A 16408-nucleotide genomic window follows, 5' to 3' on the forward strand; every position below is an offset into this window, starting at 1 on the left:
TAACAATATTGAATCATCCCAGCTATGAACATATTTCCTTCTTTTTAGGTCTTTAATTTCTTGCAGTGATGTTTTATTATTTTCAGTGTTTAGGTCTTACATATATTTTATTACAATCATAAGTGGCATTGCATTTTCCACTTGCTCCTTGCAGGTATATAGAAAACTAATAATTTTTGTATATTGGTCATTTTTCTAAACTAGAATGCATTAGTTTTTTGTTTGTTTTGTTTTTGCAGTGCTGGAGGTTGAACCAGAGCCCTCCATTTATGAGATAAAGTGAAAGCTCCATCACTGAGCTATACCCCTCAGCCTTCGAACTTGTTAGTTCTAAAGAAATCATATCTAATACAACTCATCTAGTTCTGTGGAATCTAAGGAATTCTAAGTAATCTGTAAAAAAAAGTTAATACTCAGAATTCACTGCATGATCATGTCAACTGTAAATAAACTTTTATTACTTCTTTCATTGTTATACTGGCTAGGATTTCTAGTACAGTGTTGACTAGGGTGAGCTTGGATATCCTTGTCAAAAAAGCATATGACAAAATTGAATACTCATTCATGATAAAAATTTTCAGAACAGCAATACAAAGGCAACTTCCTCAAGTTCATAAGGGGTAGCTAATCTTTGTAGATACAGCTAACATTATACTTAATGATGAAGTACTGAATGCTTTTCCTATGATGAGGAGCATTGAAAGGTTTTAAGAGGAGAAATTATTTGATTAAATTGAGCTTTAAAACATTACTTGGCTGTAGAATATTGGAGAGAAGAAAATATCAACATAGGAAAAATAATAAGTTTTTAAAATTTTTGTTCATTTGCAGTGCTAGGAAAGACTCCTAGGGCTTTACATGTGCTAGGCAGTCATTCTCCCACTGAGCTACATCCTGAGCCTGTTTTTTTAAAAAAAAATTTTTTAAAGTTTGGAAGAGAGATAATGAAGCCTTTCGCCAGCCACAATGTAATTCTTAATATAAGCAATACCAACTTTAGGGGATATTTTTGTTAGTACCAATGACTAGGAGGTGTTAATGACATTTAATCATGGAGCCAGAAATGCTAGATTCTCTGTACTGGGGAGAGCCCCAGCAATAAAGGTCTGCTGTGTTCAAAATGCCAGTAGCACCTGGATGGAGAAACTGGATCATTAGGGCATATAAATGGAGAGAATAAAATTTCTAAGATTTTGTAATAAATGTGTTGTAGAGAGTCAAAATTAAATCCCTTAATATTGGTTTGAGCCATCTAGTTGGTGGTGCTAGGATCTGTGAAGAGAACCTTAGTGAAGAAGTTTCAGAAGAGAACAGTTTTGAGTAATTTGTGTTTGAAGGATCTGTGAAATGCCAAGTAAGCAGTTGGAACTGTGCTTCTGAAACTTGGAAGAAGGCAGTGGCTAAGACCAAATTTTAGCTGTTAAGCTAGTTGAAGTCATAGGAATAGTCTAGGTTGTAGAGTGAGATGAATATAGGACAGACCTTGCAGTATGTCAAAGTAGAGGATAGGTAGGCTTGAGTGACTAAGAAAGAATAACCAGAGAGAGGGGGATTAAAAAGTAGATGTCAAGAGTTATGTGTCCAGGTGTCAAAGGAAAAGAGTATTGAGGAAGTCATCAGTATTAATTGCTGTTGCAATAATAAGTACTGAAGACGGCCAGAGCCCCCCACCAGGGACCTCCAATATGTGGACGCCAGTGGCCCCCCTGCCCGGAACCTCCAACACATGGATGCCAGTGCCCCCAGAGCTCACTACTGTGGGGTCCGCGCCCCTGGAGCGGTATTTGAATCTGCACTGCAGAGGCACTGAGGGGCCATGAAGGCCATGGTTATGAGCTCCATAAGATATAGCAGAAGTGAACAACAGAGAGACATCCTCTCTGAGGCTCTTCAATGAAAATTGAAGCCTACTGGGGAAGTGAAGAAAATCTCTGCAATAAAGGTCCCCTGGACCGCTGTGGTTGGTAAGTTGGTGGGATCAACAACTCCCATGGTAACCTGGGCTCACCTCAGGGGAAGGACAGCTGGATCCTGCAATAGAACCTTGCAGAATTCAATCCTGCAAGGGGTTAGGGACCTCAACTTGGGCCTTGCAGGCAGAAATCAGCCTGAATCTCAGTGAACTAGAGCTGGATTCTTAGAATAAGGGACTTAGATCTGCATACTGCTGCCCATGTTGTCTACCAGGACAACAGAGACATACCCTGAGGGAGGTATAGTCTTCTTTTTCTGTCTCTCTCCCTTCTTGTTCTGCATTTTTCTCCATCTTCCTGTTCCTGTCCTATTTTTTATTGTTTTTCTCTCTCTTTCCTTCTCTCAACTGTCACTATTTTTATAGGAAGGTGAATACAGTTTCTAGCTCCCCTAGGGCTGTTAGTTTGTTCTGCTCTTGTCTCTGTTCCTTTGCTTTGTCTTTTTCTCTTGTCTTCAACAGTCTCTCAAAATTTGTGTGATCTTCCTGTGTTCTCTAGCATCATTTCTAACCTTTTTCTCTCCTCTCTATTCCTCCCTTCCCAACCCCTCCCAAATCCTTATCCCGAAGGGTAAATTTGCTATATTGAAGGATTTATTTACTACAAACATATTTTGGTCTGGCCCTCGACTCTGATCTAGCTCACACAGTTAAAAGTGACAGATTAATTGCTACCACAAATTGTTATTTTCTAAGCTGTGTTTGATGCTGTTGTTGATGCTGATTGTATCAATTGGCCTAGGGTGTCCTGATTGATCTAATCAATTGTCTTCCCTAGTATACTGAAAACAAGATTGCCTAAGAGTCATTAGAGACTAAAAGCCTAAAAAGACCAGCTATACCTGAAAGATATCTCTGAGAAGCAATCACTCCGTAAGGGCTCTAAACACAAATAATAAAGGTACTCACAATAAGCAATATTGAAGTATCAGCCCAGGAATTAAACCAGAAAACAGCACCAACAACAAAATTAGAAATGAGAAGACACTTAAGTTAGGCACAAAGCCAGACTTCCAGCTCACCAAAGGCAAATTCTGGGGGAAACGAGGTGGAAAAATCTGATAATCAACCACCTGGACACCATGAACTGATAGCACAAGAAGTAACAAAACAGATGAATGAGGCTCTAGAAAATTCAAAACAGCCAGGGATTTAGCTCAATGGTTCCACCACCTGCCTTTCAAGTGCAAGGTCCCAAGTTCAGTCCACAGTACCAAAAAAAAAGAAAATTCAAAGCAGAAATAATTTCCCAGATAACTGCAGAGATGGTGAACAGAATGAAAGACATAATTAGAGACTCTAGAAGAGAAACAGATTAAAAAAATTAGATGAGCTCAGGACCATGATGGAAGCCATGAATGCCCAGCATAGGAAAGAAATGGAATACATGAAACTGATTCAAACAGATATTCAGGAGATTAAAAATTCCACTGAAAGTATTCACAGCAGATTGAGTGAATGTGAAGATAGAATATAAATTGTAGAAGGCAAGGTTGCGATTAGTGACCATCAAAAGAGAGACTTCTTAAAAATAGTAAGGGACCATGAGAAATTGATCCAGCAGCTGCTAGATGTTGCAAAGAATAACATAAGACTGATAGGAGTCCATGAAAAAGCAGGAGAAAGTACAAATGACATAAAAAAAAAACTGTTAACAAAATTAATGAGCAAAAACTTCCCAAACATAGGAAAACAATTTGGCATACAGATAAGAGAGGCATATAGACCTCCAACTAGGCATGATCAGAAAAAATCTACACCTAGACATATAATAGTCAAGATCCCAGAAACCCAACAGAAGAAAAAAGTACTATAAGCAGTTAGAGAAAAGAAACATCACACACAAAGGAAAGACCATCAGAATCACAGTAGACATTTCAACACAAACCCTCAAGTCAAGGAGAGCCTGGAGTGAAGTATTTCAAGCCGTTAAAGAAAATAACCTCCCACCAAGATTGTTGTATCCTTCAAAATTATCTTGCAAAATCGATGGGAAAATTCTATAATTCCATGACAAACAATACCTGAGAAACTTCATGAATACCAAACCAGTACTACAAACAATTCTAAATAATATCCAGGAAAAAGACAATGAGGGTCACAACTCCATGAGGACCAACAGAGCAAAGCCATCAGGCAAGGCAAAAATGAAAGGGAAGGGAGGGAAAATAAAAAGTAAAAGAGCCAACAGTAGGCCCGGGGATTTAGCTCAGTGGTTTTGCCACCTGATGCGCAAGTGCAAGGACCCGAGTTTGATCCCCGGTACCAAAAAAAAAAAAAAGGGCCAACAGTAGTAAAATACCATGACAAAGATAAGTCAATACATATCAATTATAACCATCAATGTAAATGGCCTCAACTCACCAATCAAAAGAAATAGACTGCTGCCTGCTGTGCAAGTGCAAGGACCTGAGTTCAATCTCCAGTACCAAAAACAAAAAAAGGAAAGAAATAGATTGCCAGAATGGATTAAAAGGCAAAATCCAACAATATGCTGTATACAAGAAACACACTTAATTCAAAAAGAAATTCATAGACTGAAAGTAAAAGGATGGAAAACAACACTCGGTGCAACAGGAACCCAGAAAAAAGCAGGGGTAGCTATTTTATTTGCAGACGAGTTAGATTTCAAACCAAAACTACTTAAGAGAAACAAAGAAGGTCACTACAACCTTGTTAAGGGGTACAATCCAAGAAGAAGAGATGACAATCATAAATATATATGCACCAAATACTAACACTCCCAACTATACAAAACAAATATTACTGGACATGAAAAACCAAATAAGCACTAATACAATTGTAGTGGGGGACCTCAATACTCCATTGTCACAAATAGATGATGTAGACAGAAAAATCAACAATGAAATAATAGAACTGAACCAAACCTTTCAACAAATGGACTTAATGTCTACAGAATGTTCCACCCCATGAAATCGGAATATACATTCTTTTCAGCTGCACACAGTTCATTCTCCAAAATAGACAACATTCTAGAGCTTAGGACATGCTTAAGTAAATGCAGATGAATTGAAGCTGTCCCTGTATATTATCAGACCATAGTGCAGTTAAATTTGAGATCAATAGCACAAGAAAGCGCAACAACCCCACAAACATATGGAAATTAAATAACACTCTCCTGAACAACCAATAGATCACAGAGGAAATTAAAGAAGAAATTACTTGCCACAATTAAATGATGATGCCAGTACAACATACAGGAATCTATGGGACACAATGAAAGCAGATCTGCAAGGGAAATTCATAGCAGTGAAAGCCCATACTAGGAAAACAGCAAGCTCAAATAACCTAATGCTAAACTTCAACCTCTTGGAAAAAGAAGAGCAAGACAAACCCAAAGCTCATACAAGGGAGGAAATTATAAAGATCAGAGCAGAAATTAATGCAATGGAGACTGTGAGCAATACAAAAAATCAACGAATTGAAGAGTTGGTTTTTTGAAAGAGCAAATAAAATCAATAAACCCTTAGCCAAACTTATCAAAAAAAATAAAAGGAAAGAAAAGGCTCAAATCTATGCAATTAGGAATGAAATAGGTGAAGTCACAACAGATCCAGCAGAAATCCAGAGGATCATCAGTACCTACTTTGAGAACCTGTACTCTAATAAAATGGAAAACACAGAAGAAATGGACAGACTCTTAGATACATATGAATTACCAAAGTTGAATGAAGAAGATATAAAAATTCTAAAAAAAAAAAATCTAAATGCCCCAGTAACAATCAGTGGAATTCAAAACATAATTAAAAATTTACCAACAAAGACAAGCCCAGGTCCTGATGGCTTCACTGCTGAATTCTACAAGACATTTAGAGAACTACTGCCACTACTCTTTAAACTCTTCAATGAAATTGAAAGGGAAGCAATATTTCCACATTCATTCCTGGAAGCAAGTGTTTGATTCCAAAACCAGGGAAAGACCCAACCCAAAAAGAACTCCCTAATGAACATAGATGCAAAAATCCTCAATAAGATACGGGCAAACAATACAGAGGGTCATTAAGAAGATCATACACCCTGACCAAGTCAGATTTATCCCAGGGATTCAAGGATGGTTCAACATACATAAAACAATAAATGTAATACAGTATATTAACAGAACCAAAAACAAAAACCATACGATCATCTCAATAGATGCAGAAAAAGCATTCAACAAAATCCAACACCCATTCCTGATGAAATCCCTACAGAAATTTGGAATAGAAGGTTTTTATCTTGACCTGATAAAGGCTATCTATGAAAAACCAATGGCTAACATCATACTAAATGGTCAAAAACTGAAAACTTTGATGCTCAAATCAGGAAAAGACAAGGATGTCCACTGTCAACACTCCTGTTCAATATAGTTCTTGAAACATTAGCCACAGCAATTAGGCAAGAGAAAGAAATAAAAGGAATAAAGATAGGAAAGGAAGAAGTGAAACTGTCATTATTTGCTGCTGTTCCTCAGATAAAGGTGTACTATCTAGATTCTATATAGAACTTTAAAAAATCAGACCTCCCAAATTTAAAGACCAAATCCAAAAATGGGCATCTGAAATGAGCAGATATCTCTCACACAAAGAAGTAGAATGGCAAATAAACATATGAAAAAATGTTCAACATCACTGGTCACTCGAGAGATGCAAATGAAAACAACACTGATTCTACCTCACCCCAGAAAGAATGGCTGCTATTATGAAATCAACCACTAACAAATGCTGACGGGGCTGTGGGGAAAGAGGAACCCTGCTCCACTGCTGGTGGGAGTGTAGACTGGTGCAAGCACGGTGGAAATCAGTATGGAGATACCTCAAAGAACTAGGACTGGAAGTCCCATTTGACCCAGCTATTCCCCTGCTGGGTATCTTCCCCAAAAAATTAATAGAATAATACCACAGTGCTATATGTGCACCCATGTTCATAGCAGCACAGTTTGTAATTGCTAAAACTTGGAAACAGCCCCAATGTCCATCAACTGGAGACTAGATAAAGAAAATGGTTTTTTAAGATAAAATGGAGTACTACTCAGCCATAAAAAACAAGAAATTAGAGACATTTATTGCTAAATTTATGCACATTGAGGCAATACTCTTAAGTGAAATAAATAGGACACATGTGTAAATACCGAGTAGTTTCTCTAGTGTGAGAAACTGAAAGTTTAAATAAGGCCTAAAAGGTAATGTGCAATAGGAAGAAAAGGGGCAAAGGGGAAGGCAAAATGGAAGGGGTAGGGGTAAGGAAAGAAGGGAGTGGAATTAACATGAGAAAATGAAAAAAAGGAAACAAAGTCCTTGTAAATAGGGTGGGATGGAGAATTTGAAAGGAGGGCAGGGGAAGGGGGAAAAAATAAGAACCAAGAGAGTATGTAAAGGTGCAAATTTCCAATGATGAATGTCATTATATACCTAAAATGTACCAATAAAAGGATATACAGTTAAAAAAAATAGGTACATTAAGGGCCCTGTAATTTCATGCCTGCTTATGTGTGACTTTTAAACATCAAATAAGTAAAAAAAATAGTCATTGTGATAGCAGCACATTTTGCAATAGGTAAAACTTGGAAACAGCCCAAATGCCCATCAACTGGAGACTGGATAAAGAAAATGTGGGTTTTTTTATAAAATGGAGTACTGCTCACCCATAACAAATGGGAAATTAGAGATATTTATTGCTAAATAGATGCACATTGAGGTGATACTCAAGTGAAATAAATAGGACACACGTGTAAATACTGAATAGTTTCTCTAGTGAGAGAAATTCAAAATGTAAATAAGGAGTAAAAGGTATAATAATGTGAAAAAGGAAGAAAAGGGGCAAAGGGGACGGGGTAGAGGACAGGAAAGAAGGAAATGGAATTAATATGAGAAAATGATAAAAGGAAACAAAGTCTGTAACTAGGGAGGAATGGAGGGGTTGAAGGGAGGGCAGTGGAAGGGGGGAAAAGTAAAAACCAAGAGTATGTAAAGGTGCAAATTTCCAATGATGAATGTCATTATATTGTATACCTAAAATGTACCAATAAAAGGATATACAGTTTAAAAAACAAACAAAGTCATTGTGAAACTGGGGATATAGCTCAGTCCTAAACATTTGCCTACCATGTGCAATGCCCTGGGATCCCTAGTACTTTAATCAATCAACTGATAAAATAAAGGTATTGTGAAGAATGGTTACTGTAGTAAGATTAGGAACAGTGTTGACTGCCTCTTGAGGGTTGATAAAAATGGATAACAATGGTTCTGCCTTGGCTTGGGATTTAGCTCAGTGGTAGACTAGTTGCCTAGTTTGAATAAAAGAAAAGGAAGACATTAATTACTTAAAGCAGGACACCTTTTTAGTGAGGCCCTCAGTTGGATTGCTGGCACCAAAGAGGAAAAGAAAAATAGTTCTGCCTGTCTCCTGGTTGTGTGATTTCCTTCAGCTGAACTGAGCAAAGGATGGTACTTACAGTAGTTGATGTCATTTGAGCCTTTATGTGTTTATGCCTAGCATAAGTTCAAATTCATTGATATTGCATGAAAGATTCTTATATATTCTAAGCTCTGTCCATACTTTTAGCTTCTTCTATTATCACTTCTCTACTTTGTATTCCTCATGTTCTTTTTATGTATATTGTATGGTGTCATTTTTTTAAAATAGGATTTTACTGTGTTCCCCAAGTAGGTCTTGAACCCATAGGCTTGAGTAATCATTGTCTTGCTTTAGCCTTCCAAGTAAGTGGGACTGTAGGCATGCACCACTGCACCTAGCATTTACATCTCCTCAAACTTTTGTCATTTCTATGTGTTGGAACCCTTCAAACTCTTCTGGTCTGTCCCTCCCTTCTCACACTCCTCTCTGTCTCTCTGTCTCTCTGTCTCTCTGTCTCTCTCTCTCTCTCTCTCTCTCTCTCTCTCTCTCTCTCTCTCTCTCTCTCTCTCTCTCTCTTTCTCTCTCTTTCCTTCTTTCGGATTGAACCCAGGGCCTTCATGCACCATGTCTTCTGGTTATTTTGCAATATATAATAAATTGTTGTAGACTATATATGTTAGTCAGCTTTTTGTTGATGTCACAAAACACCTGAGAAGAGCAACTTAAAAGAAGGAAAGATTTATTTTGGCTCACAGTTTTAGAGGTTTCAGTCCATGATCAGCTCGCTATGTTGTTTCTGGACATATGGCAAGGTAGAAACATACTGGCAGAGAGTATGGCAGAGGAAAGCTGTTCACCTCACAGTAGCTAGGAAGCAAAGGGTGAGGAAGGAGCTGGAAATTGACTGTAGTCCCCAAGGTCACCCTTCCATGGTCTCCTTTTGACTAGGCTCCACCTGTTTCAGTCACCTCCCAGTAAGGCTATCAAAGTATGATTTCATCAGTGGATTGATCCATTGAGCCCTAGTGATTCAGTCACCTTCCCACAGGCCACCCTCTGAACATGTGAGCATTTTGGGGGACATTTAGGATCTAAACCTACCTACTGTACCTATCTTAATATGCTATAGAGCACTAGAGTTAATTTCTTCTAACTGTATTTTAGTACCTGTTATCTAAACTTCCTGTGTTTTCCCTTCACCCAGCCTCTAGTGACTATTCTGCTCTCTATGTCTATGAAATGTGTTCTTTATATTCTTAGCATTTATTCATCTTTAGATATACCAGTCACATACCTTTGTATATCTGCCTCATTTTTCTTCTCTTTTTATTTGGCAAACTCTTAATTGTCTTTTAAGATTCCCCTTTAAAAGCATTTGCTGACCTCAGACTCCTTATGTATTTATCTTGGATCTTGTGTATGCTTAAAGCACTTACCATTTTTGTTTTTTTTTTTTGAGACACGGTCTCACTCTGTACTTCAAGCTGGCTTTGACCTCATTATGCAGCCCTGGCCGGGCTCAAACTTGTGGCAGTCCTTCTGCCTTAGCCACCTGAGCATCACCACACCTGGCAGCACTTAACATATTGCTGTAATTATTTATTTATAATTGCTGGTCTGTAACTAGATTGTGAGCCAGACAGGACTATATTCCATTCATTTTAGTAATTCCATACCTCCTGGTATAATATTACTTAATAATTATTTAATATTCTTGGGGACAGAGTCCACATCTCTTAATATGCATATGTATTGAATACCTGGTTCATACTCAGTTATTGCAGCATTCCCCCCTTGTTCACATGGAATATGTTGGAACACCCCACAATGAATGCTTTAAATCATAAATAGTGAACCCTCTATATACTATGTTTTTTCCTATACATACTTAGGATGAAATTTCATTTATAAGTTAGGCACCATAAGAGATTAGCAATAATTACTAATAACATAGAATAATTATAATCTGTTGTGGGTTAGATCTAAAATATCCTCTCAGAATCTCATGTATTTAAAAGGTGATTGGATTTGGGGAACACTGTACTCGTTGATGAGTTCAGCAGCTGAATGTGCTGTTTAGAGGTAAGGACTGCTTAGAAGAGACCAATCACTGGGGGCATGACCTGGAAGAGTGCAGTCTTGTCTTCATCGCCTCTTTCTCCACTTCTTGGCTGCCATGAGTCAAGCAACTTTCCTCTGTCATGCCCTTCCACCTTGCTGTTTCTGCCTTGGAGCCAAACGACCTTGAGCCAAATCTTCTGAAAACTGTGAGCCAAAACAAACCTCTCCTCCTTTAAATTGTGGGTGTCAGGTATTGTGTCCCATTCGCATGAAAGCTGACTAATACACAGCCATATGCTGTAATAAAAAATTTGTGTGTATGTTTGGGGATTCATTGCCTACACATGATAGCACTGTACCATTCAATTATAGTCCAAGCTCTATAATGAAAGTTATGTGAATGTATCGTCAGCCTCTGTCTTTCTTGCTCTCTCACTGTTTCCTATCTCTTCCTCACCTCCCCCTTTGTCTTTTCCTTCCTCTCAAAATATCTTACCATACCGTCCTTACCCTTCTTGTGATGATATGAGATGATACAGTGCCTTCACGATGAGATGAAGTGAGGTGAATGACATAGGCATTGTAACATATTAGGCTACTCTATAAATTACTCGGTAAGGGTTATAAGCACTGAAATACTGTGGCAGGCAGTCTTATAACTCTGACAGTAATGGTCAGGTAGTATATAAAGTGTGAATATGCTGTATGTCTTAGGCAGGATGGAGTGGAACCTGCAAGATTTCATCACATTTACTTACAGTGACACAATTTAAAACATGAATTGTTTATTTCTGGAATTTTGCATTTAATATTCTTGACTGAGGTTGACTATGGGTAACTGAAACTATGGAAGTGAAATTGTGGATAATTGTAAATATTGAGTGAATGACCATATTTATACATTTATGTTGGACTTATGTTTTCTTATCTTCCAAATTTATATAGTGAATCTCTTCTATAAAAATTTAATAGAGGGACCTGAGAGTGTAGCTCATTGGTAGAGCACTTGCTTGGCACACTTGCGGCCCTGGGTTCAATCCCCATGCACAATCTAGTCAGAGGGGAGGAGGAGATTGGGAAAGTTTGGTCAAGGTACAAAGTTACAGTTAAATGAGAGCAATAAATTCTGGTGTTCTGTCAAGGTGTTGGATATGCTTATTACTCTGATAATTATACAACATAAGTATGTTATATTATACAACATATAAAAATGTATTGAAAAATCATAATATATCTAAATTTGTGCAAGTATTATGTATCAATTAAAATAAAAATATAGTCTGTGTTGTAAACACACATTTGGCACTGTGCAGTAGGTGTGCACTCAGTAAATATTTGAAGATTGATTTAGCAGTTTGTACTGGTTCTTGAACCAAAGCATGCATAAACATGCATGGCTACTGGAGATATAGTATTATCCACATACCTGATTATACTGCCTTTTCTGGAAGACATGATCAAAGTGTTCTGAAATAAACTAGCTATTATCAATTCATTATCTTTCTAGCATTTTTTCCCATTAAGTTTATTGGTACATTTTAGGTATAAAATACAGTTACATTCAACATTGGGATCTTGTACCATTACATGAGTATCTTGGTTCTTATTTTTTTCCCCTTCCCCTGCCCTCCCTTCTCCCCCTCCACCCTTCCCTATTTGCAAAGACTTTGTTTCCATTTTTTTCCTTTTCTCATATTTTTTCTTTTCCCTTCTTTCCTTTCCCCTACCCCTCCCACATCCCTTGCTCCTTTGGACTGTTTTTTCCTATTACACAATATCACTTATACATTTTTAAAATTACAATATCAAGATCTAGGAGACATTACCATAGATTTTACAGAATTTAAAAGAATATAGAAAGCATATTACAAAAAATCTTTTTTGAAATAAATTTGACAACTTCTAAGAAGTACCTTGGAAAATTAATGAAACTAACTCTTGAGGAAATATAAAATTTGAATAGCACCTATTAAAGAAAGTATATTCCTAGCTTGGAAACCTACCTATATGACAAAAATGACAGGCTCATATACATTTTAACTGATAAATTATATCAAACATTTAAAGCAGAAAAAAGAAGGAACACTTCTCCCTTCATTTTAGGAAATTAACATTGTGCTAATCCTAAAACTAGATAAAGATAATAGAAGAAAAAAGTATGAACATAGATACAAATTTGTTTAACAAAACAAACTATTAGAAGTCAGATCTGGCAGTAGGTAGAAAGTGGTTTTATTATAGGGATGGCAGTGTTGGTTCAGCATTGGAAGATCCACCCCCAAAAGTCATCATTTTAACAGAGAAAAGGAAAAAGCCATATGATCCTGTCACTAGTTGGAGAAAAAGTAGTGGACTAAATTCTACAGCTGTTCATGGTAAAAGCTATCAGGAGACTAGAAGTAGAACAGAACCTTCTCAACAGATCAAAGACATGTACTCCATACTTCCAGCAAAAATGCCTTATATGAATGGAGAAGATACAATGCTTTCTCCCTAAGGTGGGGAACAAGGGCAGATATGCCTATTCTTCATCTGTCCTTTAAACTTTGAAACATAACCCTAAACCAAAATAGTCTGGTAATAAAATGACACAATTAGGATAGAATTGGCAAGGTAGAAGCAAAATCTTTATATGTATTTTTGTTTTGTTTTGTTTTTTGGTACCGGGGATCAAACTTGGGTCCTTGCACTTGAGAGGCAGGCAGCGGAACCACTGAGCTAAATCCCTGGCCCAAAATCTTTATATGTTGATGAAATGATCATCTACAGAGAAAATACTAAGAAATCTCTAGGAACCCCTAGAACTTGTATTTGAATTTAGCTGGATTAGAAAACACAAGGTATATATAAAAATTCAGGTCTAAGTATACTTGCTATAAATGAAGAACTGGATATTGAAATTTAATAGTTACATAGGAATACAAAGGACCTAGAAAAGTAAAAAGAAAAAGAAAAAAAAACAGTGTTGGAAGACATTTAGTACCTAATTTTAAGACTTCCTCTAAAGCTACAGTAATCAAGGCAGTGTTGGTGTAAGGAAAGAGATAAATGATGGGAATAAAACAGAGAATCTTGAAATAGAACCACACATATATGGTCCACTAAGTTTTGAAAGATTATTTAACAGTAACATTTTATGGAACATAAACTTGATTCAAGAGCAGAGGAAAAGATAGTGTTTTCAGCAAATGGCACTAGAACACCTGGTATCCGTATAAAAAAAAAATTAACCTCAACCCTTTATTTCCATACATAAAAATAACTTGAAAGGATCTATGAACCTAAATATGAAAGACTAAAACTATATTGTAACTTTAAGAAGGAATTATAAGGGAAAATGTTTGTGAATTTAGGGGAGGCAAGAACATCCTAAGATAAAAAACATGATGTATAGAAGAAAAAAATTGATAAATGAGATTCCATCAAAATTTAGAACTTTAAATGGCATCGTTAAAATGAAAAGTAGTCCTTAAACAGACCATATTTATAATCCATATAACCTATCACCAGAATATATAAAGAACTCTTACGGCTCATTAATAGACAACCCAATTAAAAAGTAGACATAAGAAGATGATAAATAGCCAGTACAGCACAAGGAAAGGTGTGCAACACTAGAATCAGAAAAATACTAATCAGTACAATAACAAGATTGAGTTATACACTCATTAGGGAGATGAAGTTAAAAGTTTTAAAAGCCTTGTCATTTTAACTTTTTGTTGTATTCTCCCCCTTTGCATTTAATTTGTCACACCCAACAGATTCATTCTGCTGGGCTTCCTGGGGTTATGATCCTCATTGTCTTCTCCTAGGATATTGTCTAACATTTTTTGGAGTGCTGGTTTGGTAGTCATGAAGTTCCTGAGTTGCTCTTTATCATGAAGGTATCTTATTTCTCCATCAGTTTTGAAAGATAGTTTTGCAGGGTACATCAATCTGGGTTGGAGGCTGTTTTCCTTTAGGGCTTGGAATACATCACTCCAAGCTCTTCTTGCCTTGAGGGTTTGTGTTGAGTAGTCTGCTGTGATTCTGATGGGCTTTCCTTTGTATGTGATTTGTTTCTTTTCTCTCACTGCTTGTAGAATATTTTTCTTCTGTTGGCTTTCTGGAATCCTAGCTATTATATGCCTATGTGTAGATTTTTTTGATCAAGGCTAGTTGGAGTCCTATATGCCTCACTTATCTGTTTGTCAGGTTCTTTTCCCCTGCTTGGAAATTTTTCTGCCATCACTTCTGTGAACAGTTTTTTTATGTCATCTGCCCTCTCTCCTGTTTCTTCATTGACTCCAGTCAGTCTTATGTTATTCTTCTTTGCTTTGTCTAACAGCTGCTGGATTGATTTCTCATGGCCCTTTACTATTTTTAAGAAAATTTTCTTTTCCTGGTCACTAATTGCAATCTTATCTTCTGTATCTGAAATTCTGTCCTCACATTGGTTCATTCTGCTGCATTGACTTTCAGTGGAGTTTTTAATCTCCTGGAAATCTGTTTGTCTCTGTTTTGTGGATTCCATTTGTTTCCTAAGTTGGAATTCCATCATGTTCCTCAGATCCTCTATTTTTTTATCTGTGTCCTCTCTAGATTTATCAAGCATGTCTTGCACTATGGGCACAATCTCTGCTGTTATCTGGGAGATTATTTCTGATTTCATTTTTTCCAGATCCTCTTTTGTTGCCAGTTCAGGAAATCCAGGTTGTTGAGTATCTGATCGTTCCATCTTGTTTCCCTTTGGGGTTGCTGTAGGTCATCTGGAAGTCTAGTTTTGAGGCTTGTTTATGTGTCTTCTCATTTCCACAGGGGTGGGGGTTGCTGCTGGCACCCATGTGGCTCACCTCCTCTGCCCTGGGAGCGGTGGAATGGTGGCCAGGGAGCCTCCTCCTGGGCGCAGGGATTGGCTCACCTCCTCTGCCCTGAGAGCAGTGGAATGGCAGCCCAGGAGCCTCCTTCTGGGCGCTGGGATTGGCTCACCTCCTCTGGCTCTTTCTAGCATTTTTAGAATGTATCTTTTTTCCTCTTTTTGAAGTAGGGTCTCACTGTTGCCTCAAACTGCTGTACTCAAGTGATCCTCCTGCCTTAGCCTTCCAGGTAACAGACTACAGATACATGCCACCACATCTGGCTTTAGAATATATCTCTTCTTTGAACCATATGATAGTAGATCTAGAATAGTATTTTATTTATTTAGAAACTCAAATATTTTTTAGAGCCAGGAATGTTGTCACAGGCCTATAATCCCTTCTACACCTGAGGCTGAAGCAGGATAATCACATTTGAAACCTGGTCAGTTTAGCAAGACCCTGTCTCATAATAAAAAATAAAAAGTACTGGGGATTTAGTGTAGTGGTTGAGTACCCCTGGATTCAATCCCCAATACCACAAAGATAAAAATATTCTGCTTCAATTTCTCATTTAAATGAAGAGAAGAAAACTTGGGGATTAGTTTCATGGGATACAATGAAAAATATGTTATCTTTTATATTGCATATCATCAAGGATGTGTTTCATAAACTGAAAATGATCATAAAATAAATTCTTAGGAGATATAGGAGCAAACATGGCAGCACATAGGTGGTTTTGGTGTGCCTCTGCAACCATGGTGGTGGCAGTGGCCTTGCTGCTCATTTAAAAGATTACCTAGGCTTCTGCCCAAAGGAAAAAGGAGATGGCGTTATCTGAAAAGGTTACTCAGCTGATGGAGTTGACCAATAATAGACCTGTAGTGGGCACAAGTTCTGAGACTTTGTTAAAGCCCCACTGAGAAATTACTGTTATCGGTCATGTTCACTGCTCTCTCTTCCTGGACACTGTGTTTTTTGCAAGCAAGATGATGAATAATTTCAGATCCTGGCAAACTTCTGGCAATATTCCAGTGTATTTACCAACAGGATTTTTTCTTTTTACCATGGTGGATTTTGATGAAGGCTCTGATATATTTCCAGTGCTTTTTTTTTTTTTTTGGTACTGAGGATCGAACTTGAGACCTTGTGCTTGCAAGGCAGGTGGCGGAACCACTGAGCTAAA

General features: G+C 37.4%; 1 protein-coding gene and 1 pseudogene across 6 annotated transcripts in view; both read left to right on the forward strand.

Moving 5' to 3' along the window:
• Nucleotides 1-16408, forward strand: part of Golm2 (golgi membrane protein 2) — a 138489-nt gene that overhangs the window by 20880 nt on the left and 101201 nt on the right. The gene's annotated exons all lie outside the window — the stretch shown is intronic.
• LOC110345171 (dolichyl-diphosphooligosaccharide--protein glycosyltransferase subunit MAGT1-like) overlaps nucleotides 1-16408 on the forward strand; it is a 63485-nt pseudogene that overhangs the window by 20263 nt on the left and 26814 nt on the right. Inside the window, exon 1 of the transcript XR_015449770.1 lies at nucleotides 1-16327. This exon is cut by the window's left edge and continues 20263 nt beyond it. The product of XR_015449770.1 is annotated as a dolichyl-diphosphooligosaccharide--protein glycosyltransferase subunit MAGT1-like (transcript). The remainder of the gene's footprint in view (nucleotides 16328-16408) is intronic.

Source organism: Heterocephalus glaber, unplaced genomic scaffold (assembly GCF_053883595.1).
Source record: "Heterocephalus glaber isolate CG9 unplaced genomic scaffold, H.glaber_assembly_v1.0 deba00000809, whole genome shotgun sequence".
NCBI classification, from domain to species: Eukaryota; Metazoa; Chordata; class Mammalia; order Rodentia; family Bathyergidae; genus Heterocephalus; species Heterocephalus glaber.